General features: G+C 34.6%; 3 long non-coding RNA genes and 1 pseudogene across 6 annotated transcripts; 3 read left to right on the plus strand and 1 right to left on the minus strand.

The window, feature by feature from the left end:
* The first annotated feature begins 2,181 nt into the window (after positions 1-2,181).
* Positions 2,182-6,820, plus strand: LOC147502971 (uncharacterized). 2 transcript variants are annotated; one of them, XR_015220088.1, is made up of 5 exons: positions 2,182-2,449; positions 3,100-3,128; positions 4,462-4,544; positions 5,441-5,573; positions 6,580-6,820. It is a non-coding gene; the product is annotated as an uncharacterized LOC147502971 (long non-coding RNA). The 2 variants fall into 2 exon arrangements; XR_015220089.1 differs by having other exon boundaries at positions 5,441-5,555.
* A 2,521-nt stretch (positions 6,821-9,341) lies between these two features.
* LOC147502972 (uncharacterized) lies at positions 9,342-13,208 on the plus strand. 3 transcript variants are annotated; one of them, XR_015220090.1, is made up of 4 exons: positions 9,342-9,746; positions 10,126-10,415; positions 10,987-11,033; positions 12,975-13,208. It is a non-coding gene; the product is annotated as an uncharacterized LOC147502972 (long non-coding RNA). The 3 variants fall into 3 exon arrangements; XR_015220092.1 differs by having other exon boundaries at positions 9,347-9,746; positions 10,350-10,415; XR_015220091.1 differs by having other exon boundaries at positions 9,349-9,746; positions 10,353-10,415.
* Positions 13,209-13,929: 721 nt separating this feature from the next.
* On the minus strand, positions 13,930-16,543 carry LOC147502973 (uncharacterized). Its single transcript, XR_015220093.1, has 4 exons — positions 16,383-16,543; positions 16,209-16,290; positions 15,633-15,698; positions 13,930-14,257 (listed from the first exon to the last, which is right to left on the minus strand). It is a non-coding gene; the product is annotated as an uncharacterized LOC147502973 (long non-coding RNA).
* Positions 16,544-20,622: 4,079 nt separating this feature from the next.
* Positions 20,623-23,775, plus strand: LOC147502974 (uncharacterized; annotated as a pseudogene).
* Positions 23,776-25,337: the final 1,562 nt, after the last annotated feature.

Below are 25,337 nucleotides of genomic sequence, written 5' to 3' on the forward strand. Positions count from 1 at the left end.
ACATCTAAACACCTTTAATGAGGTGTGCCCTAGCTGCCAAGCCAGGCTTTAGCCGCCATAGCATAGAGGCGTGGGTGAGATAGCCTTCAACCAATGTTTTATCTAATCACGTTATTACACATGTCCTTTTTAGTCTTTTAAGCCTCTCGGCTGTCCGTCCAGGCTTTTTATCCTACCAAAATACAACACCTGTTTTTCTTAGCCACTCAAAGCCTCCCAGCCGGTCTTTCTCCCAAGATTTATGCTATTTTCGTGAATGAAAAAAAAACGGTTATCTTCGTCTCTCTCCCTCTAATGATTGGTTGTTACATTTACAAAACCTTAATAACCAAAAAACAAGGAAAACCATTCGTAAAAACCCTACCCACCAAAACTCTATTTTCAATCAATCCACAAGAACAACAACAAAATCAACAACAATTATGTGTTTACCCTTCTCAATTTATTGCCTTCAATTCCTCAATTCATCTATCTTCTCAAATCATTTGTTTTCATCAGATTATACAATGGCCATGTCTATCGAACTCGCTTTCTCTTGAACTTCATTAAACTCTAGGGGCTTGGCGAGGAGTTTTCAGGTGACATTTTTCGCTCTTTGACAATTATTATTGATTGCTAATTTTGTGGTTTTTCAATTATTCTTTTTCTGTGTGATTTCAACTAAAAAAAATCCAATTTTATTATGCTTTTCAAAAAAAAAAAAAATTTTCAAATTAGTAATAGTTATTGTTTGTGTTCAGTAAAATTGGGGTCTAAGTGTTTGTGATAATGTCTCACTTAGTCTGTTTTCTTTGTGGTGATAGTCATCTTTCACGACGACTTTTGCAACAACTTCACATTCGTGGCACAATTGTTTTGGATTGCCCACTAAGACCATCGATATAAATCATGCAGCTTAGTTGTAGCTGCTTGCTTGCATCATAGAAACCATTGTTTCTATTGAACTTGAGAATTTGCAGTTTATATGGTATCTCAGGTCTCCTTTTGCACTTCGAAGGAGATTAAGAAATCCGATATCCGATATGAAGATTGAACTTATAAGATGAACTAAATATGAACAAATTTCGACCTTTGAAACCACTTTCAAGTGGTGCAGCTCCTTTGAGTACATCACTTCCCTCAGAGTTTTTCTGGTGTTGATTTCATTCAGGTGAAGTGAATCATTCTTTGTCTATTAAATAAGTATTATTTTCATCTGCTTAACTGAACTATCTTTTCAAGATTTGTAATTTGAATTTTTTTGTCGTAATGTAGAACAAATATTCTTTTATTTCGATGCTACGTTAATTAGGAGGTACCATAAAAATGGTTAGAGTTAAAACAAATGGTGGTTTGCAACACATATGAATACACTATAGTTTCGAGAAGCTTGAATCGCTCAAAATTTTGCAAACAATATGTTTGAGTTAGAGCCTTAGATGTTAATAAAATACTTAAGGGACTTTGATTGTCAGGTTCCATCTTTATGCGCCAGCATAGTTGACATGATCGATTTTCATTATAAACAATTCAAAAGTTTTCAGTAGTTCTTTTTGAATTAAAAGCTTCCAGTAGTTTTTTTTTTCAATCTATGCTTATATATGAATTGGGATTCTACTTGGTGCCGAAATAAAGTTTTATTTGTCTGTGAATGTTTTTTGACCTAAGATGAGATTCCATTGGAAGTTTATAAGCGATTGATCGTTGCATACAATCTTAATATCAAATAATTATATTTTTCCAAGGCTATGGCATGTCTAACTCCACTGACAGTATTGACACGTTGCTTCAATAAAGGAAAATTCAGTAAGTATGCGTCAGTGGGACTTAATTAAGGTGCCAAACATGCAAGCTAAAATTGTGAATTGGAACTCTGGTTCCTGTAGCCTCCAGGCAATAGTGGTGGGCTTTAGTTAAGAGGACCTGATGTTATGAAAGGTAAGTAGAAAAAAGTTGGGAATCTAAGATACTAAACTGGATAGGCAGTGAAACATGACAATGCATTTACCTATTTACCTACGATCAATCTCAAAAGTTTTTTTTGTTATAATTCTTATATGCATTGAGTTAGTTTTAGCTTCTACTGTAAATTTGAAGTTTTTAAGTTTTGATTGAGTGATTATTGCTTCATATATATATATATGGTTATATGGTGTTATATAACCTGTATCAATACACTATTTTAGCAACCTCTTAGAACAACATAGAGGCGTGGGCGAGCTAGCATTCAACTACCAAACTATCTTACCACGTTTTAACTAACAACTGCCCTTTTTACTCATCTAAGCCTCTCGGCTGTGATTCCGGGTGTCCCATCCTATGACAATGCGAACACATTATCCTATGACAATGCAATATGTTAGCTAATGTGAGTTATTATTTTTTGTAGGGGGGAAATTTTGAAGTTTTTAGGGATGAAAAACCTTCCTAAATATCAAGTTCAACCTACCTATATATCGCTAACCAATAAGTAACTTATCTTGCTCTTTATTGCTCAGTTAATTATACATTCATATCTATCATAAGTTGCTCGAAATTTTAAAAATCATTTTTACCAATTTCTGGCTTCGTTTCATTTTTTGGTTTCGTATCTACATATGTATTTAGACTTTTGTTTTTGAAATTTTCAGGTTAGCACATTGCATTACTTACTTTCTAATTGTGTTATAAATCAAGATATGAAGCCGCATAATACTTTTTGAGGTTGGATCTATTGTGAAGGTTATTTCATGACTTATAAGGATGTCCAATATTTTGGCATTTTCTTTTACATGCAATTGGAATTTTATGTTTTCTTTTTCCTTTTGTGCACGTCTATGTGTGTAAAGTTCATATCTATCTGTGAAGATTCATTCACGTAATTTCTTTTCTTTAGAAGCCATATTGAATGGTATTTATGAAGGTTGAGGTCTATCACCTTATTATTAGTGATCTCCATTACTAATGTGTCATCATTTGGTTCATCCACTAACGTTATACCCGTTCTACTTTGTTGGCCCATGTTGTGTTGTATGTTGCCTCTTAGTTACATTGTTTTCCTCTTAATCTTATCTTTTGTTGATTGATATTTTGATGATTTAAGGTTTTCGCATGTCTCCTTTTTTTAAAAAAAAAATTCAGGGAATTGGGAATGAGCGCAATTACAGCAAGTAAGTTTTTGCCAATTTTGCGAATTGTGTTTAAATTTGAGTATCTGATCTATTGGTATGTATTGTTTATTTGGCGTCAACGTTGAAATAGTAGAAAGTGTGGTTCCAAAATGAGGTGTGACTGTCAACTTGAGCGGTTAAGATAATTTTTTTTCTTTAACCAGACTTATGGATAGAAGTTAGCTCCACTAATTTTTAGAGTGATTCGTGAAAATACTTAAGAGCAATGGCAAGTTTCCTGTTATTTTATCTTTTTTTCTCTTCTGATTTTTTTGAATGACATACTTGAACTGAGTGATAGACCTCACATATACAGAGTAAATGCTAAGTTGCTGACTCACATGTAGATATGTACTTTGAGACCTTTTGGCAAAGATTCCACATTGAGTCTTAGAGTGAGTATTTCAAATCTAAGAAACGGCCATTTTATAGTGGTTAATATAGACACTGCTATTGTACTTCTAATTAATTTAGCTCAACTATGGACCCGATGTAAAGTGTTGCAGATAAAATTTATGCATCCGAAATGGTTGTTCATCTTTTGCACCTTAGTTGCTCTAATTTGACTCTTCTAAGATACATAGCTCTTCCATTGTGATAAGAAACTTTGCAAGAATAGACAGATTACTTCCACTAAAATTTAATTCTAATTGATACATATATTAATACACACACACACACACACACTAAAGTATACCATCAATTTTCAGCCTAGAATTTGTTCACAACTGTGTATGCACGACTGCTCATGCCAAAGTTTTGTTTGATAGTTGGAAAGCTAGTTTTATGAGCTTGAATAGCTTTGGTGTCTATTTCTATAGGTGCATATGAGCCTGGTCGTTGATCAAAGGTTGAATTCAAATCACTTGAGAGATAACTTTGAGAAGGGGTCTTACACTCTTAGGCACGTTGTTTATGTTTATAACTTTGAAAGCTATAGTATGGGAGTTTTCTAATGAAACATGAAGCCAATACTTAGTTTTAGTGTTTGATGGTTTACTCTATTTGTCGTTTTTTGTTTTTTTCAAATGGTCTTATATCTTAATTTTTTTGTTGTGCTTGAATAAATTATCGTCTTTATAGTTAGTACTATTGGGCTATCATTCATACATGTGTTTGGGGTGTCACTTATTTCACATTTGATGCCAAGAGTTGTGCAATTGAAGCGTCACATGGAACTGTTTTTATTAACGCATGCCTTACCCTGAAGAGCATAATACTAATAAATGCCAAGAATTAGATTGAACAATGTTTTTTATATTTTCTTAGAAAAAGTTGTCTGATATATTCTAGCACATTGTTTAATCTCATGATTTTTACAAATTGATCAAAGCTGTAGTATGGTACTCTATAAAACGAATCAAAGGTATTACATAGTGGAGCTAAGCAGCAGCTAGCGGATTTCATATTTAAGAGGTAAGCATATGTAAATATGTATTTATATTGTGGTTTAGTGCAACTAGTTTTGTTGTAGTGTCTTTGTTAGCATGGCTAGTTGCAGGAGCTCACTTAAAATTACAATGTAGTTTCTTATGTTCAATCATGAGTCCCCTTATTATAATTAATAAGGTTTGGGCTTTTCTATATGCGGAATCAAATATGAAATTTTCTTTTAGGTTTTGTAACAATAGATGGGTGTACCTTATGTGTGTGAAACAAATAAGACGTCTTAAGGTTTTTTCGTTAAGTAGATGGTTGTGGGCATATGCGCTAACCTATGTACATATCAATATTTTAAAAGGTCATCGACCCATCCTATCTTTAAACTTGAAACTATTAACTGCATGATTAAATGATGTAATTCAGTTTTTATTGGTCTTAATAAAATGGTGTCAATATGCCTTCTCTATAGATTGATTCAATTTATATTTTGTAGAAGGGATTATTTCTTAGCATGTAGTTGGGAATTATTTGTTGTAACAAAAATACGAAATAGATCGAATACCAGCAAAGCTTGGACATATTCTATTAGAAGATGATGTCATGCGAGGTAGATGAGTCTGACACATAAAATCTGAGGTTAAAATAAACTGTGAAATTACCAAGAGCTTATTTGGTTATCCTCCTCTAGACTTTTATAGGTAAGTGTGTCTGCAATAATATAGGTTTTTTAGGTATTGTCTTTGAATGTTTGGCATGGCACCATGGTTAAGAGAGCACTATTTTAAGGTAGAACAGTACACACAAAGTAGGAGCACAATGTAGGATGTGTCAATGCCTATTTTTTTGAAAAAAGTATCTCCCTTAACTAAGCCAATTCCATTTCCTATATATCCAAATCATTAATTATTTTTTTCTTCTTTATTCATTAGCTTCACGGGACTCATTTTGTCAAAGAAAGATTGCTGGCCGAGCTACACTTCCACAAGTTATATAAAGAATTGCTTCAAATTTAAGCAAATAATTGGAATGCCAGATTTACTCTTAGTAAGTTTCAATCTACAGGTACCATGGAGTTCTTTCAATTTTACTTTCAGACTTTAAGTTAGTTCATATCTATTTGTCATGTGCTCCTTCATGACCGTAGCCTATGGACTCAAACCACTTTCATGAAACTCAAAATTGTTGGTCGTTTTATTACTTATCTTTGTTTAAACACAAGTCTTTCCGAGGTCAAGGCTTATACAAAATTGTGAGGACTTCTACTCTAGCCAGTTATACTGAGTTCCTTTGTAGTGAGCCGCTCGCTATGTTTACACTATTGAGTGTGTTGTGTTAAATGTTTTGTACTAGCATATTTTTGCTGTTAGATTATTCAAACCCGTTACACTGCCAAAATGCATTGTTAATTTATCTGAATAGATCTTATAAACTACTATCCATGTTGATCATCGAAGCGTCTAAGATCAATTATGAGAGAGAATTCAAAGCAAATGTTTTTGGTGGTTACTCTTGGAAACATTTCCAGCTTTTAATAGAGGTGTATCAGGAACAAAACATGCATATTTTCTTAATATATGTTTATCTTGATCTACTTGACATATATGCGAACACAAATAATATGGTTAAACCTTAGTTTTATTGTAGATTTGGACAAACCAATTACTTGGATTTATATTTATGGGTTGATTGTTAAATTAAATGTGACTACAAAAGAATATGTGTTCGACAGTTTGTTCTTCAAAACCTATTCCTACATTGCCATAGAGCTACTTTTTATCCATGAGAATAAAAGATACATCTGGTTTCAATGTACAATATCACCTTGGTTGAAATGTACATTTATAGATTAGGCGCAAGGGAGAGTGCATAGGCAATCGTAAAGTTATTATTGGTCGCGAATTTCGGTGTTATACTGCTACTAGATACTTTTCCCTTCACTATAGAGTTTATATTACTACCAATCTGCCATTGTTTCTATTACAACCAATCTGCCATTGGATAGTGTAAATTGAACAGTTGGAAATTGGAATTTTTATAACATCAACTCTTCTTAATCTTTATTTTACAGTTGTACAGGGTGGGTGGCGAGTCATGAACCTCATACATGTTCTTCAACGTGTACGCATTCATGCGGATCTAATATGATTTTTCAAAATTCAGCTCAATAGAATGTTTGAGCGTGAACAATTATGACTTTTATGGTTTACTGCAAATGTAATTTTGTCGATTAGGTCTGTATCATTGAAATCTGTAAATTGCTAAATTTATTATCCAAACAACTCCATTTAAGTTATATCATTCTTTTTCTTCATTTTCCAATTTTGCAGTGTATTCCCTTTCACAAAAAAATTAAATGAAGTGATTAGTTTGAATTATTTTGGTAAGATTATCCTTTTATCATTTTTAGGCTGTTCCCATTGCATTTTATGTACGCATCGTTATGCATAATCAGGCGTCCAATGTGTTCAATTTGTCTGACTATTATAGAGCTAACTTAATTCGTAGTTATTGTTACCACATTAACTTGAGTGTAGCAGTCTTTGACATAGTTAGGTGTAATTTTAGCAGCAACACAACTTCGGCAGCAAGTAAGACCAACAATCCATATGTGTGGACTACCTATAAACTAGGGAGCTCCAACTATATCCCCATCGAAATCCTGAAGTTTTAATGGAATTTAGACTTATCAAAAGAAAAAAAGATGTTGATAGCAAATGAACGTTGCCGTACGATTTTTCAAACTCAATGCAAAACATACAGCCAATTACATCCGTGCCAAAGGCACAGGCAACACCTATAGGAATAAAAGGTTTTCAAAAAACCAAAAAACTAGTGTGCGCAGCAGAACTGTGAACCACTCATTTTAAAATTTGTGACCGGGTGTTTAAGTTTTAGCCAACACTACTAGTTTGATGCACATTGCAATTTGTGATTTGCTTCTCTCTTTCAGGTACATATTCAGACATTCGTACTACCAGGAGAATAGCGTAGAAAGATGCAAATGATCCTAGGCACATAAAGGAGAAGGATTCATACTCATCCTACTAGGTACTTGGCCTGGCGTTATGATTTATATTTTAGTTCTTTCCCACATGTTAAAAGTTGTAAGGACCAAGGCCCAAAAACATCATTATATATTATTAATATATGTTTGCTTGAAAAAACGATATATATCGGATATTCCATATTTAAATATATTCATTTTTGGTAACCAAATTACAAACTATTTAAAATATCGGTAATACAATATATTGGAAATATAATATAGGCAATATCTGGATATATATTGGAAATTTTGCTCTTTATATTTAAAATGGTCAAAAAGTCAAATATATATATCGATTTTCTATGAAATATCTTATATCGACTGGATATAAAAGTTTCATATCGGGGTTTCTTTTTGCTTATATTTTAAAAAAAAAAAAAGTTATATTGCCAAGGTAGATATATGTCGGAAATATCGATGTTTTGACTTCAAAAATACCGATATATATGTTTATATATCGGATATATCGGATATTTTTGGTCCATGGTAAGGACCATAAACACATTACTATTATTAGATTATATTTGCTTGAAAAGTTAAAAGTTTTTTTCCCACATGTTAAAAGCTTGAAAAGTTTACCTACTTAATAAGTATGGTAACAGCTCTGTTTCAATCCATAATTAGGCAATTGTCTGGCATTACAATTTATATTTTTGCTCTTTCCTGAATGTGAAAAATGATAGGGAAACGTAAAATATATTATCAGTATTTTCTAAACATGATTTGTTCTTCGACTGGATGCTGCACAAGTGACATGTGGCGGGGTTATACTTTTTGCTTACATTTTAAAGTAACTGCCTATGGCAATAGCTCTGTTTACAATTGCCAAGGGAGGGAACTTATATATTTTTGGGTTTTGACTTCAAATAGCTTCGAAATTTGTTTACTTGGCTTCTGGATCTGGTGTTGTGTCACTCTTGCATAATTGCATCAGGTTCCCATACTTGATTTTAATTGTGTGTAGTGCGCAAAAGTATTAAACCATTGATGTTAAGGATTTCAGTGTTTAACTTTTGCTAGAAGGAGTAGAAGTAGTACTAGTACTAGTAGATGAAGAAGAACGGATTTGAGGATGGGTGTGGGGTAATTTTGTGGAAAGAGATGGACTATGGAATATTGAAAGTGATGAAGCTGGAAATGAAGTGAATTGAGTTGGGGGAATTGTGAATTGAGTTCGGGGAATTGTGTTGAGTTTGAGTTGTCTTTGGGAAGTGATGGGTATGTTCTTAGAAGTGCCTCCATGGTACTAGGATTCTAGCTAATTTTTTCAACTAATTTTGCATAGTTGAAAGACCCTAGAAATGTCACTGATTGTTATTCTATCGGTAACTGTTGGTGAGCTCACTGAGCTGTGCCTTCGGAAATTAATTAGAGAATAAGATAAATATTCTATACAAGTTTATTTATTAAAGGGAGTCATGACTGTAATTTGTGGGTTAACTTTGCTAGTGGTCAGAACTTCCACCAAAATGTTCAATGAAATGTTACTAACTTTAATTTGTGTGAGTTCAAAATGTTGATTGGGACTTCTGATTCTGAAGGGTCATGCCACTTTATTTATCACACTAAAAAACTGATTCTGTTTTTTATAAGGCAGATAATTAAAGCAGTATATATGTTTAGTAATAAATTAATAATTAAACCAGTTGTATGTTTAGTGAAATTAGGATTTCATTTTGGCAAAGGCAAGGCGTCAAGCTTTGTAGGTTGTCAATGATTATAGCTTTGTATGTGGTTCCACAGTAGTAGCTTTACAATTTTAATTTAGGGTAGTGTCTAGAACATGACAACTTTAGCAAGACATTCAAGGTGTTCTATTTTTTCTCTTTTTTCCACTAACCAGGGTGTTCTACTTTTACTATTCTTAACTTATTTAGGATCAGATGTTCTTTTCAGGAAGAAGAATGGCAGAAGAACACGTGAACTTGAAGCAACAAGAAACACAGCAAAAGGAAGTAAAGCTTTTAAGGAACATGTATTAACTTGTAAATCAATTGCCCCAATAAAGGTCTCTCTCTGATTCTTGGTAGTTTATGCTCTGTGTCTCTCTTCTTTCTTTCAAGATTTATCATCAGTACTGCCAAGCATAACTTATGTTCTTTGGCTGGTTATATCTGCAGGAACAATGCCAAGCATAACTCATGAGCGACACATCTGTTGAGTAGTAAGGAGATCATGGTTTCAAAGAGGTAAGAGGAATATACATCAAATTTACATTTCCTTTCTATTAGTTGACACCCACCCAACTGTGAAAGCTTCCTAGCCTCTTTCTTTTCTCTCTTCAACTTCAGTGTTAATAATCCCGAATTCCATAGTTTAGTACATATATCAATTGACCATCCTGTTTTAGCACCTTGTTACATTGTAGCTTAATAAGACCCTTTTTAGGCAGCACCCAATATATATTATTTATTTGATAGGTGAAAGTTTCAGATATTGGTCGGGTTTCATCCAGTTGTCCACGTACACTTGTTACACTAGTTTTGCTTCTTGAACACACTAGTGATTTCTAAATTTATTTTTCAAAGTCAGGCCACTCATTTTTTTATATCCTCGTTTGGTTTGTAGGAAATTGTGAAGGATTGACACTTTGACTTGCTATGTAAGACTCTTAAATTTACCATGCATTCCGTTATGTGTTGAAGTAATTTTTCATTCTAAGACTTATATATTGTACTCTTTATGCTTGACTTGTTTCAGAAATTGAACCAATAACAGGCTTGAAAGGGTCACACTAATGCAACTTGAGATTACGATCTAGCGTATTAACTTGCTTATTTAAAATTTTCAAGTAGGGAAACTGTGAGAGATGTGGTTTTCTTGCACAATGAACTGATTTTTGTTGCAGCTCAGAAGAAGTAAGACCATTCTTTTTACAGTAAATTCTTGACAATAACAAACTTAATTTTTATAGGAAATTTAGTAGAAATGTAAGCATATTTGTCTCTGCATTAGTTGTATATGTTTTCTTTATCTTGTGTCAACAAACTATCAATGCATGTCTAGACTCCTCAAGTAGAGTTCTACATGCATGATTTATGTTTTCTTTGGTTCCGCGTTTCATATCTTCGTTTGTTTTGATTACATGAGTTCTGTTGAAATTTCATTCATCTGTGTGAGAATTTCTATTGATATTATCTCAGTAATAAATCAATTACTATTGGTGGTCGTATATGTTTTGGGTCCATATGTTTTTCTTATCTTGTATCAACAAATTGTCAAAGCATGTCCAAACTCAAGTGTAGTTCTACATTTTTATTATTATTATTATTATTATTTTTTTGCATTTCATATCTTTCTTTGTTTTGATTATAGGTCTTTGCCTTGATTATATGTGTTCTGTTGCATATCATTAATTGATATCCTATGTTGGAGTTTTCATTTTGTAGTTAACCCAGTGATAAATCAATAACTATTGGACTGTGACAGGTATTCATATATATAATAGAGATGGTAAAGAACTTCATTGCCTAAAGGTTAGCATCTGCCACTCCCAGAAATTTTCCTTTTTCTGTTCTATTTTCTTTTGTGTCACTAAAGAATAGAAAAATTGTTTGAACCGTAGTCATATCTTAGAACCAGAATATGGTATTCTCCTTGAGTGAATAGAAAAGTTGAACGAACCCAAAATTGATTTGATTCATTGTTAAATACTTCTTCGAGAAGTATTAAAGCTGGTTTGGTCTACATCATAGTACTTGATTATGATGGTGTCCTGGTTATAACTTGCTATCCATTCAACTTTTTCTCATATCCGCACACACAGATGACAAGCCTTTTAAGAGTTAAAGACTGGAATAGTAGAATCTGATAAGATCACTACATCTCGTGAATGAATTTTTTTTAAGGCCTTCAAAATACGTCCTACACAACATAAAGAAAGTCATAGATAGATTGAAATGAACAATCACACCCAAAAAAGAACTAAAAAGAAGGAATAGACCAGCTATCTTCGAAGGGAAAGGTTGTTTCTCTGAAAGGTGGCTTCTTACTCATCTTTTTGTTGTAGAGATTTCACTTTAGAGTTCACCCCGCAAATTTGTTATCTTGTTAGATATTTGAATAGAAGTTATGTTAGAGCTGGATTTATGGAACTTCATCTACGGGTGTATCCATAAGGCCATAGACATGGGTCTCTTTAAACACATTGATTGAAAAGATCAATAATTTGATCTAACTTTACATTTTAGAAGTAAGGTACGAAATTAGATATGGTGATTGTTCATGTTTTGGAAAAAGGTAGGGTGTTCTTTATTAAAGTTCTAATTGTTGACATCTCGGTAGCCATTGCAAAAGATAAGGGGTGCTCCATGTATAACATCAGAAAAGATCAATCATTTTTCAAACTTTGGTTTTTTAACATTGGGTGTTCTTTTTCCTTTTTTTCCTTTCTCTTATTTTTATATGGAGATTGAAACTTCCTTTTGCTACCACCTAGGGTTTGAGTGTTCTGGTATTGTAGAGGCTTGACTTGCTATGTATTTTTATAGTGGAGGTGGATTCGGTTGTGTGTACATAGAAATTCTAAAAGAATTAGTTTATATAGCTGTAAAGTAGCTAAAAATTGGTTGTTATAGGGAAACCGTGAGTTTAGAGCTTAGCTCGATATTATTAATTGTGTAGATCACCAACACTTAGTTTCACAAACAGGGCGATACATATACGACCATCAAAGATTGTGTATGTTTATGTATGTTTATGTCCCAAACAGTACCATGTATTGTCCAGATGTACTTCTTCAAAAAGAATATCCGTATTTTTTCCACCAAATGCAAAAAATTGTACCACAAATGTCGTATACCTATAAGTTCTATTCTAAGGACATCGATACCAATGAGAAAAGGCGAGTGAGAAATTAAAAAATGCTACTTTTATTGGTTTATATCTAAAGGTGACTGTCAATGATATATAGTGAGTGTTTATATCACATAAGATTTGCATCCCATCTTTTATATCAGCAAGCTTTTGAAAGGGTAGACCCTTCTGACGCCTTTGTAATCCCTGGAGGCAAGCTCCAAAGTACCTTGCACTAGATAAGAAAGTATTTGTAGTGGCAGAAAAGCGATTTACATCTATCTATTTTCCATAGGTAAATAAATTCTATTTGTTCTGGTGTTCTTAGGATAAAACATATTCATTTGATCTTGAGTTTCTTGATAGTTAAATAAATGGTTTGATCTTTTACTTCTCTTTTGGTGTTTGCATAAACTTTAATTTTATTCGTGTTTTGAAAATGTGCTAGGCTTATTATCCTTGAAATTTAAGCTTTGCTTTTGAAAGTGGCATTTGTATATATTCGTGTAATATTAGTATGAATGTTCTTTAAAGTTCTTTTAATGACTTGGATTTTATAGAGCATGATGTTTTTCTACATCTTTTATATCACTAATTTTTCTTTATTATTTTTTGAATTCCAGGGCATTTGAGGAAAATGATACAAAAACTAACGTTGAAGCCGCTTAATGCGGATCTTTTACCTTTTTTTTTATCAGCGTATCTTTTACCTTCACTTGTTAATTAATTAAATGCACCGGGGAATGCGTTTGTATATGATTTAAATGAAGAAGAAATAAAAGGTATCTATTTAACTCATGTGTTTATGAATGAATTTTGGTATTTGATTCGACATACTATGTTCTTTGTATCGTGTACATTAAGATTGGAACATATTGCACCCTACGTGTAGCCTTTCATGTAGTTTTCTTATATAATAACGTCTTCTGAGTGAACACTATTATATATTTTTACCATAATGACTAGAAAATCTTTATGCTTACCTTGTATTTGTTGGATTCATTGTAAAATGATTGGATTAGGTTAAAAAATGCATTATGACAGGTTTTATATTCTTAAAAACCTTAAAAATACAAAGGAAGTTATGTCAAAATTTTGAAAAGAATGATTTGTGTTTAGATGTTGTAGTATTCATTTTAATGTGATTTGTATCAAGCACATATATTTACAAATAATTCATTATCCAATCACAATATGACACATTGCAACATATTCAACAAAATTTCCCGTGTAGTTGTGTACAATCCAATTATATTCATCATATTTAAGTCATACTTCGCAAACGGAGGTAAGCAATACCTTCTCAGATCGACCAATCATCTTAGCCTGTCACAATTGTCATATTATAGCAATCGGTAATAGCTATTCCAAGATCTAGCTCGTGCCAAATATTTCATATTTTTCATAGCTGTCAACTCAGGTCTTCACAACTATTAATTACAAATCTACCAATCAGTAGATTTATGTCACGCCCCAAGACCCAACACATACATCCCGAGGGCGAGGAGTGAATCTCGAGGCTGACACCCATCCCAATTCTATCGAAATTTCGTAGAGTTTCCTTTGTTTAATCGACATTCGTAAACCCTAAAACCTGTCATAAACCTGGACATTTCATAATACCCTTCCAACAACCATATATATACCAAATCTTCACCCTATACACAACTGTGATGCCCATATACAGATCCAAAATGTTTAAGATTAACTACACTACAATACATCGGGTATTACATCCAAAATGAGCTAGCTCTCAATATATACAACAAAAGAATGGACTAAACTATCTCTATACAACCCAAAATATGAACTTGACTCTGTCCTCGTCAAGCATAAGGGAATCCTCCCAAATCCCCATAACTATCATCGCTAGGGTTAGGAAAAGCCTCATCTGCAACTGGCTCGTCTGAAATGTTAAGTAGGATGAGCAAACAACTATGCCCAGTAGAAACGCACATAACCAATACTAGACTACTTATAACAAAACATTTAAAACATGCAGGTTTTTATAATAATATCCAAATATCGTGACTATACAATAAATCACTAGCTAGCATAAATCATATCGGCATGCTTCTTTAATATTCAAAATATAGTTTTCACAAATATCATACAACTATTGTGCCCACCGTGATCCTATTAGAATGGTGAGGGCACGACCGGTACCCAAACCCGATCCACAGGGGCAATCTCGGTTCAAGATTTTCCAAAGGTGAACCATGCACCGTTGTTTTCCTGATTTTACCGGTAGAGAGATGAAATGCCGTTGTTGTGTTCGTACACACAAAATTCCCAAAGCTTTTAGGGCTCAGGTGGGCCCTGTGACCACGACCCCCATACTGGCTGTCACCTAACTTACGGTGGTCAACCGTTCGACGACTGCAGACTGCTCAGGATCCTGACACACATCCAGGAGTGGACTAACTCTCACTCCTCGCGTCTAAACCTCATCGAGGTAACATGTAACCCCACACAAGCTAATCACCATACAGCGTGACACATACAAGCATGGTTATCTAGAAAAGTATAAAAAGAATTCCCTGACTACATCCAGTGATGCATCCCTTTAAAGGTGGCCCACCACCTCGAAAGGTGTACACCACCGTTGGAATCCTAGAGCGAACTACCGTCTCCGGAAATACGACAACAATTCCTTCTTTATAGGAATTCACAATTCCTTTTCTAAATCCCCTCGTGATAAGCATAGTAATATATATATATACTCGTATTACCGGCTATTTCCAAATACTATAGATACATATTTAGTTTTTCTTTTAAAACTGTTGGTCCTCAGATGTGTGAGTTCCCGGATTCCCCTCATCGATCACATACAACCTATGACTCCCAAACGGGCCAGTCATAGTAAATAACAACCGATGATTCCCAAACGGCGAATCATCGTAAATAACAACGAAACTCTATATCGGGAACAATCCAGAACCTCACACATATTTACAAACAACCGGGTAATTCTTACCCGCATTACAAAATCCATCTTTCTGTCTCATTACAGAGACAATAGACAAGAACCCTTCCCAAAACCAGTTTTTTTTGCTCTTTTAACCAAGAAACCAAATCTCGCTACCCCGATTTTTTTTCAAAAAAAGCATTTCACACGAAAGCTATCTATATATATATAGTTTATAGCGAGAAAATACAGTGCAAAACATGACTATCATATATACATGCATGGTTGATACGCAAACTATCTATTTACAATTTAAACGATTCAAATTATGCATGAAAATAAGCAGAATATATATTGGTATGTAGGTTCCTACCTTAGCAAGCTCCATTCTCCTCAAGCCCACTTAACCGAATCAAATCCACTTAACCAAATCCAACTCCTATAAAATCATATAAGCCCAATCGTAAATCTATTAGAACCCGAAGAAGACAACTAATATTTCCTTTCAACATAAGTTGAAAAAATTAATTACTCGTTGATTATATTAACCACTAATGTAATTATTAACGTACTACCTTTCTAGTTACCAAAAGTTTTGTTCTAGACTGCTATAGGCCACCACAAACTGTTACAGAACACCGACAGGCTGCTGCCAGGCAGTCTGACTACAGGCCATTTCCAGTTCTTACATATATTTTATTAGTAACTTAACCCCTTCAGATGCTTCATATTCACTCTCCTCCCATCCCACACAAATTTCCATTTGTAATAAAATCCCAATCGAAGTCCAAATTTCAACTACAACCAATTCCACACCCTTCGATTCATATTAAATCTAACAACAATTACTGTCGTGTTCTTTATCAATCATGCATTACTCAATCAAATCCTAAACAAGTTTAAACTAACATAACTTCTCTAAAATAAAGTGAATATAGATAATTCTTACCGAGTCAGCAAGATCCCTCCTTAGTTTTCGGCTCCACCTCTACTTCACTCCACTCCAGCTCTTCCAAACTGCTACTGCCGACCTTCAACACCCCCAATACAATCAATTTCAGCAATACACCCTCAAGCTATCGAAATTGAATCTAACTATTTATTTGAAACGAATTTAACTCACCTTTCGCGGAACTACGACGAAATTCCACTCAATTTTTGAAGCTTCACACTTGGGTTTATAGTTTCTAAGGATTGGGTGTTTGAATTCTTGGTTTTGATCACTGAAATTGGGGAGAATTGAGTCTCTCTCTCTTAGGGTTTTAAGAGGTGCGAAATTGGGGAAAAAATGGGTGCGATTTGGGGTTGTGCGATTTGTTTGGTTTGAGTTTGTCTAATTTTTTAGCTAAAAGACCATCCTACCCTTACCTTGTAATTTAGCCTCAAACAAGGTTTTTTATCCCCCGCTCTCGCGTGTAACACCCAAGTTTGCGCACGCGATACCGAAATTACGACGTTGTCGTCGAATGATTTGTCCAGTCTTAAAGTTTCCGGTTTATAGGCGACAGACTCTTATTGACTATGCAAGTATTTAATTATGCGCACGCGAATTTACCCGGTATAACACCCCGTCTTTTTATTGCATTTCCTATAATAATATTAATAGTAATAATAATAATAATAATAATGTAAATAGAAAACAGAAATAGGATATCCAGTTGTTAGGATAAAAGCCCGTCAGTAAGTAGATAGGTTTAAAACCCTTGTTTTTCGGAGAGGTTTGAAAAACTAGAAAATAGGGGTTTCTCATGTAGAGTTTTTTTTTTTGGAGAAAAACAAAACGAAAAAAAAAAAAGAGTTTTACTGAGAGAAAAAAAGGGGTTTTGAACGAGGAAGATTATCGTTTCGCGTGACAGTAGACGACGGGGTTTCGATTTCGGGGAGCTGTTCGGGCTGTTCGATTTTAACAGTGAGTAGTCTTTTTTTTTCTATTTCACCTCACCTTGAGATTTACAGTTTTATGGGTACGAGGAAAAACCTAGGTTTCCCCTCAGTATTTTTGTTCTGCATATTCTTCGATTGTTTTTTTTCTGTCGAATTGATAAACATGTTATTCTACATACTGTTTTTTTTACATACTGTTCGTTAGTTTGCTGCTGTGATCGACTTAGTCGGGGTACGGTGTAAACAAACTTAAGAAATAAAAAGATGATTTTGAATCATATTTAGTTATTGATATACGTTGGATATAAGCTTGTTCTGCTGGAGTTTGGGTAAGCCGTTTTTATTGGGTTTTGGGTTGAGGTGTTGATGTAGATCAAGTTGCTAGGGATTGTTGTTTGAATTGGAGATTTAAAACTGTTAAACTGTGATAGGATTGAGTTTTGGTCGATTTGTGTTGGATAGGGTGCTGTTGGGATGAGGATTGGGTGTGCTGTTGAAGCTCCGGAAGAGCTTCAATGGTGACCAAACCGTCCTGCATTTTTGATTGTTTGGGTTGGTTTTGTTTGGATTCGTTTTGTTTAGATTTCGTTGTGAGGTTATGTTGTTGGGTTGAGGGGGATTGTTGGTGGTGGATTGGGTGTTGGAAATTTGACAATTGAAGCTTGAAAAAACCTTTAATGGCGCTTCGGTCCGAATTTCTTCGGTATAACATAATGGTGAATTGTTGATATGGGTAGTTAGGGTTTTTCTCCCTGAACCAAACCGCTGGGTTGGTTTTAATTATAGGTGGCCGGTGGTGGCTGTGTGGTGGTCGGTGGTGGTTGGTTGAAATTGGAGAGGAAGGAGATGAACAGTAGCCAAAAACGATTTTGGGCTTGGGCCAAAATCGTGGGCTAATATCTTTTTATTTTGGATTTTAAAATTTTGACTTTTAGATTAGACTATGGGCCTTAGGATTTGGGCTTTTGGGTTTTTGGAGTTTAGACCGGGTTGACCAATGTTGACTGTTGACAGAGTGGACTTTGACTTTGACTTTGACCAGAGTTGACTTTGACCAGTTGACCCGAAAATTTGACTTTTTCCTAAAATTATGATTAGGTCTATTAGGATAAGTCTAGGACTACTAGCATGTTTGACTTAGGCTAGGATCTTTATAAATATACTTGTGTACGTGTATTTACTGCTTTGTGATTTTTCAGTCTTTTGCGATACACAACGTTATGACACTTATACATTCATGAAATTAATAACGCGAAAACAAAAAATAATTGAATCAAGATATTCCTACGTTCTCTGAAATAATATATACAATAAATTTCAATAATGCGTAAACAAAACTTACCGCACCCTTTTAACTCTCCCACTCAAGTTTTGGAATTGAGTTTTATGACCGATGATGTCATATATAGGTGGGCATTTATTGAATGTGCCATAAATGGCCCGTTAGTGTTATATAAGGGTATTCATTGAATGTGCCATGAATGACCCGGTATTCATTGAATGTGCCATGAATGACCGATTAGTAGTGGACTCCTAAGAGGAACTAAGGTATTCGGCCATGGGGGTAGTCAGATTCCTTGAATGTAACGGAATGTAGGATTGGGTATTCCTTGAGTGTGGCAGGAATGACCCAGGGCATTCATTGATTGTGCCATGAATGGCCCGTTAGTGATATGATAGGTATTCCTTGAATGTGGCGGGAATGACCTAAGGTATTCATTGAATGTGCCATGAATGACCTGAGTTTTTGTGCCCAAAGAGGCTGTAAAATATGTGTATGAAAGCCCAGAGATGGCTATGATATTGTGATAGTCGGTGGGAGAGAGGCACACAGGAATGTGTGATTTGGCAAATGTGTGGAGTGCAAATCGTGGAGTAGGTACTAAAGGGTGGGTGTATAAGAAAAGTAATTGATTAAGTGATAAGAGAAATTTATTTGATTATGCGAGTGTGTTTGGGCTTACTTTTGAATACATATAGGATATGTACATATGTTATATACAAGTTCTAACTTTCTTTTGCAGGAGGGTAGGACTTAATAATATTTTGTGCAGGGACGCGGTCCTACCCTTATACAGCAGCGGATATCGGTAAGTTGTAATTCAATTATTTAGATATTAAAACGAGTTATTAGAATGAGTTAATAAGATGGAATTTAATAAAATGAAAGTTTTGCTTGGGAAGAAACTATGCCGTTTGAGATGACGGAACTACTTGTCTTCCAAGCTGAGAATGATTAGGTTATGATAGATTTAAAGTGTTAGTGGGATAAGTAAGAATTTGAAATGTTTATATGTGTTTAGTCTACTCATACCAGCAAATTCAATTTGCTGACCCATGTTTGCTTTGTTTTTGGCAACGTGGGTGTGTTCTTGGGAACATAGGTGGAAGGCAGTGGAACCGCGGCGTGTGATTGGGATTCGTGCCTGGAGCAGTCTATTAGTTTTCGTTTAGGTCTGATTATTTATTGGAAGAATGTAATAACGTAGTTTACTTTTTCATGGCATGAGAACATGGTAGTGAGGAAATTTTATTTATGAGAGCTTGGTTGATATTTTATTTGGACGGATGATATCTTAATAAAGAAATGGCAGATAATTATTGGGATTATTTTAATTTAAGTTGTTTCTTTTAAAACATGGCTATTAGGGTTTGTATGTATAGTATCCTCCGTCATAGTCTGGGTTTTTAAACAAGTGAACCTAATGATGTTTGAATATTTATATTTTAAATATTCACTTGGTTATTGTTTAGAAATTCGGGCTGTGACACCCGGTATCGAATTATTTTATCACGTATTATTTATCTTCTTTTCGATTTTTTTTTTCGAATATTCTAAGTAGCCAGTTATATGAAACCTTAGAATTTTTCGAGAGGTTTTCCTGAACTAACTTGGTTTTCTCGGTCGGTGTTAAATAAATTTACGTTACGTCAGGCTAACCGTCTATCCGACTGGCCCAGTACGTAATCTCCCCTAAGGTTCAAGTGTCTTTTACTAGTTTACCCTTAATAATAATTCAGGACTTTACAATTCAAATATTTTCCATCTGTAGAACGTGTGGAACAATATTTATTTGTAAATACTAACAAATAATATGAGACAATTGATCATTGAGAAATAAGCGGAACCATTGTTTATTCTCAAGAGTTCCGAGTATTGTAATTTTTAAGCTAGTAAGCTTGATAAAGTATAATGAAATTAATATTATAACGTACGTATGTAACAATTGACCAATTTATTTGGATGTGTGTCGAATACAATATTGTGTTGGGGGTTCCATTTCAAGTGATATAGGTAATTGCTTACTCATCCGATAAATATGGATCAAATCAAGCCAAGTAGTTATGGTTCTCCTATTTATAGGTGATTGTTGTGGCGTGACTACTGATTGAGGTCATCAACACCTATTCCATTCGATGTATGTAATGTCATTTATTGCATTCGATTCGACGTTTGTGTTGGGTATCCCTCGACCATAATGTTGGAAAATGGGAATTGGGTACGCCAAGACATTGACTGCAAAGTGTTCTTTGCAGGCAGGACGGCAAAGTGTTTTTTGCGGTATGTTCTCCTAATATATTTTTTGTACCCACTATATAAGCTATCTTGAGAAGGGGATTTGATTGGTATCGTTTCCCTAACAGTTTGTGGCCATCTCTAGAGAAATACTGCTTAGATTATCCCCACGTTTTACATACTTTATGCATGGGGAATCGATATTCAAAAAAAGCATCCACACAAAAGCCAATATGAGGTTATACCGATTAAACTTTGAGATGGCTTGGTGTCATGTATTTCAATGCAAAAATATTGTTTTGTCATGTTTAATCGTCCTACAGATACGTAATATCATTGTCAAATATACCAAATTGGCAAAAATATTGAGATCTACATCGATTATGATATGGCCATCAAGTTTCTCAACTCATCGAACCATTTGGCGATCTTGAAGCTATCTTTTGCCAACTCAAAATTTTTTATGTCAAGCTTAATCTAACAATAGCAAAATGTGATCATGTCTCCACTACACCAATTTTTTAAAATAAACAAACGACCCGTAAGGGCCCATTAATGAGGGTTAGTATGGTTTTACGACTCGACCGGTTTTGAACCAGAGTCGAAGGTATCTAGGTTGACATTTTAATGTTGAACCAGTTTAACATAGAATCCGGTTTCATGACCGGTTTGAACCGACTGGTTCAACTTAAAAATTGGTAAATTCGGTGGTTCAAACATAATTCGGTTAAAAAATCGGTTCAATTTGGTGGTTTTTACTCAAACCCATCCAAGTTGACTCAACCAAATTAAATGCTTTCCTTTACTAACCTTAAAGTGTCTCTAGGTGGTGGAAGTATCACCTGTATGTTTGAGGCCGAAATTTGAGGCAAGTATCCGCAAATTTTGACCAACTCTAGATAGAGGCAAATAACAGCTGTAAATTTGGAGCAGGGTCTACCATGCACGACATTGATATTGTCGCGCGACATTACCACTGTTGCCCCAAGTTGAAAAAAGTAAAAAAATAAATAAAATAACCCCACGCGATATTCCCACTGTCGCACCAAATTGAACAAGTAAAACAAAAACCCCACACGACATTGGCAATGGTGTGTGACATTGTCACTGCCGCACCGCATTCGCATCCAAAACCGCAAATTTACATCCATGGATGCGGCTAGACAAGTGTGATACCTTCGCATTTGCCTCCACCTAGAGATGTTTTTTCTCGAAATTCCGAATAGTAGAGGCAAATATGCATGTGATACTTCCACCTAGAGATGCTCTTATATTATTTTTTATTCGACCTAGCCGAGTTTACTTAACAAAGAACTACTTGGATTTTATTTGAACCAATGGTTTAAACCGGGACCATTATGACCCAATCCGATTATGAAAACCATGGTTAGTAGCTAGCCTTTGTTCTAGTACGTCTAGGGCTGTCAATGGATTGGTTTGGGTCGGGTTCTGAAAAATCCAAACCAAACTGATAAGAAAATTGTGAACTTGAAACCGAATCGAACCGATAAGATATATTGCAAACTGAAACCGAACTGACTCAAACCGAAAACTATAAAATCAATTAAATCATAAATTAAATCAATTAATTTTAGCTGCACAATTAGTAAACATATACAAAATTAATCATAAATATTACGAAAATGTCATCTTATCGGTTCGGGTTCATATCGGTTCGGTGGAGGACAAACCCGAAACCAAACCAATATCTTATTGGTTCGGTTCGGTTCGGTTTCAGATCGGTAATGGGTAAACAAAATTACTAAAACCCAAACAATTTTTTATCGGTTTGATTCGGATCGGTTATCAGGTTATCGAAACCTATTGACAACCCCTAAGTACGACTGTACGAGTGCTTGTTTCCATGGCCGTTATTTTCCCGCCTGATATTTCGGTGAAAAATTTAAGTATGCCGCCCAAATGTCAGTTTCCCCCTAAAAATTTTAGAGACCGTGCTTTTAGCTAAGGATTTACTCTCTCTCCACTTTGCCCACTAAATATTTCAATTTCCACTGTTCCAGGTCCTCTCTCTCTCTCTCTTCTCATTTTTACTTTTGGTGCTCCGGCAGTAGATTTACACTTTCTTTCGTCCTTGTCAGAGCAAGCATCGAGCTTAATTTTCACGATCTATACTTAAATTTCTGGGATAAGGTCAATTCAACAGCATTGAATAAGGAGATTTTAAAAGCTACATATGAGAACTGCAAGGTACCTCTTCTAGCTTCCCCTTTGCCGCATTTAATTAATATCATAGTTAGTGATGAAAAAGTATGTTAGTATTATTATTATTATTTTATTGTTTTTCTTCCCCTTCTAACAAGTGCTTTTAAGGTCTGAGCTTATAAAGTCGAGCTCGGAAGAACATTCTTTGCTGAAAAATCTTGGAAGCTGGCTTGGAAAATTTGCAATTGGAAAAAATCAAGTACAACATGCCCATGAAATTAACCGAAAGGTGTTAATAATTGAGGTATGTGTCCGTCTTTAATTCCTTTTTAGTTACAGAGTCCCAGAAACAGATCGAAGGGCATATTTTTTATTAGTGTTATTTGTAGGGTAATAACTATTTAAGATTCCAATGCATCTTAATTGGATTGTCTTAGGCATATGACAATGGGTTAATTATTGCTGTGAATCAGATTCATCTGCTTTTAGTTATTTCAGTGCTTTATTTTTATGTCTAAGTACTTGTGATGCAGTCTCGAACCATGCCAAAGTATTGTTTGATATCGGTCTCCCATCCTTGGACCATGGGCATTCTTGGTTTGCTTTCTGAAATTTGTGCACTACCAAATCTGAAAATGAATCTCAAGTTTGATATTGAGGTATATTTATATTTTTCTTTTGAATTTTGGTTTCAAAGTTTATGACTAAAGTTTGTTGTCACATGCAATTATCTATTTTCCATTTTCTCTTTGTATTTTAGGTTCTATTTAAGAACTTCGATGTATGAAAGATCAAAGATGTAAAACAAACTTAACTTCTTAAAGATTGGGTTAGGGAAGTCGAAGGAAATCCTAATTTTTCCAACAAAGATATTGGGGATTCCCAGCCAAAGAACATTTCTGAAGTCAACTATGGGACCATTTCTTTAAGTCAAGTTGAGATGCTGCTTTAGGTTGCAACTCAGTCACATCCTGTTGGTCATTCACAATTATTATTTCAGGTTTGCATGTATGTTCAAATTAGTGTTCGATATTTAAGGTTTTTGTATAAATCTCTGATCTGTGTTATTGCAAACCTGTTTGGGGGATGTAGTACACTGCTCCACTTCATTTAGCTCCTGGTGTTTTGGTTCATGAGGAAAAAATGGCTCCCTTAAGCATTTCTGAGAGGCTTCCTTCTAGTCAAGGACTCTCCCAACAAACCCTATCTCAATTGTCATGTTCTGTGAGTCAAGTCTTCTCTAATTATCGCCTTATGCACTGTTGTATGATAATTTCTGTTCGGTTTCTTTTTGTTAAAGATTTTTTTTTCTCCCTCTGCTACCAACACTGATTCCATACCTCCGAGCTAATATTATTAGTGTGTTAGGCTTTCATATGCACTTTTAGAGGTTTGAAACATTTCATTGACTTTACTTTTAACAGGTGTTTTAGAAAAGTACTTTTAACTAGTACTATAGTTGGGGAATGTTAAGTTTGTGACACAATGTTTTCCAACAGTATTGTCCCGGGTACAATAGAGAGGGCATTTAAAGAGATAATGACTCTCGTTGTTCAGCGCAGTGTTACAATAGCAACTCAAACATTAAAAGAGCTTGTTTTAAAGGTTGCACATCTTTCCCATCTTACTTTTTTTTATTATTATATATATTTATCAATTCCATGCCTGTTAATTCCGCTACTTCGTTTCTTAAAATGAAATGATATGGAAGGATTATGCAATGGAATATGATGAGAGTTGTATTTGGTAATCACAGGCTAGTGAATGCATTGCTCATGAATGTCTATCATGTGTAAGGACTCGAATTTTCTTAAGTGCAATTTGGCAACTTATTTATACTTAGGTACAATATGTTTTGGCTTAATAAATTTGGGTTACATGGTTGGGCACAAGCTAACTTTCTGAATTTGCTGGGAGCATTATAGTTTAGCTTAGATTAATAAGCTAGCAATCATATTTGTTTAAATTGTTCCTTGTATCATAGTATTTGCATGTTTAGTGTATGGACATACTTGTCTTAGTACTTGCCACCTCCTACTTGGAGCCAACTCAAAAGGAAGCACCTCCTACTTAGTGTAAGGAGGAGCTAATTCCTTAGTGGACAACAACATTGGGGGCATAATTGAATTACATGTGGAACTACATAAAAAGCTTTGGATAAATGATGGATGTCTAGGAACTTGAACTCAATTCAAGGACATAATGGTGGTAGTTTAATAACCTAATCTGATTTACTGACTACTCAATATATTTAGAGGACTAGGAATGCTTCTTCAGATGATTATGTGCTAGAGTTTAAGATAGGCAAGTAAAACTATTCTATAATGTGATGCGAAATAATTAGCTAAAACTTTTAGAATTATTAGTCGTCTTCTTGTTGTGTAATACTCGATCAACTTATGATATGTTGCAATGTAGTTAGGAGCAGCAGTTATGAGCTGACTTCGAACTCCATTTTGGACACAGTTAGAGTTGGATTTGTGGTGGAGTTAGGGTGGTGGTGTGCAGTTAGTT

Source organism: Coptis chinensis, chromosome 4 (genome assembly GCF_015680905.1).
Source record: "Coptis chinensis isolate HL-2020 chromosome 4, ASM1568090v1, whole genome shotgun sequence".
Taxonomy (NCBI): Eukaryota; Viridiplantae; Streptophyta; class Magnoliopsida; order Ranunculales; family Ranunculaceae; genus Coptis; species Coptis chinensis.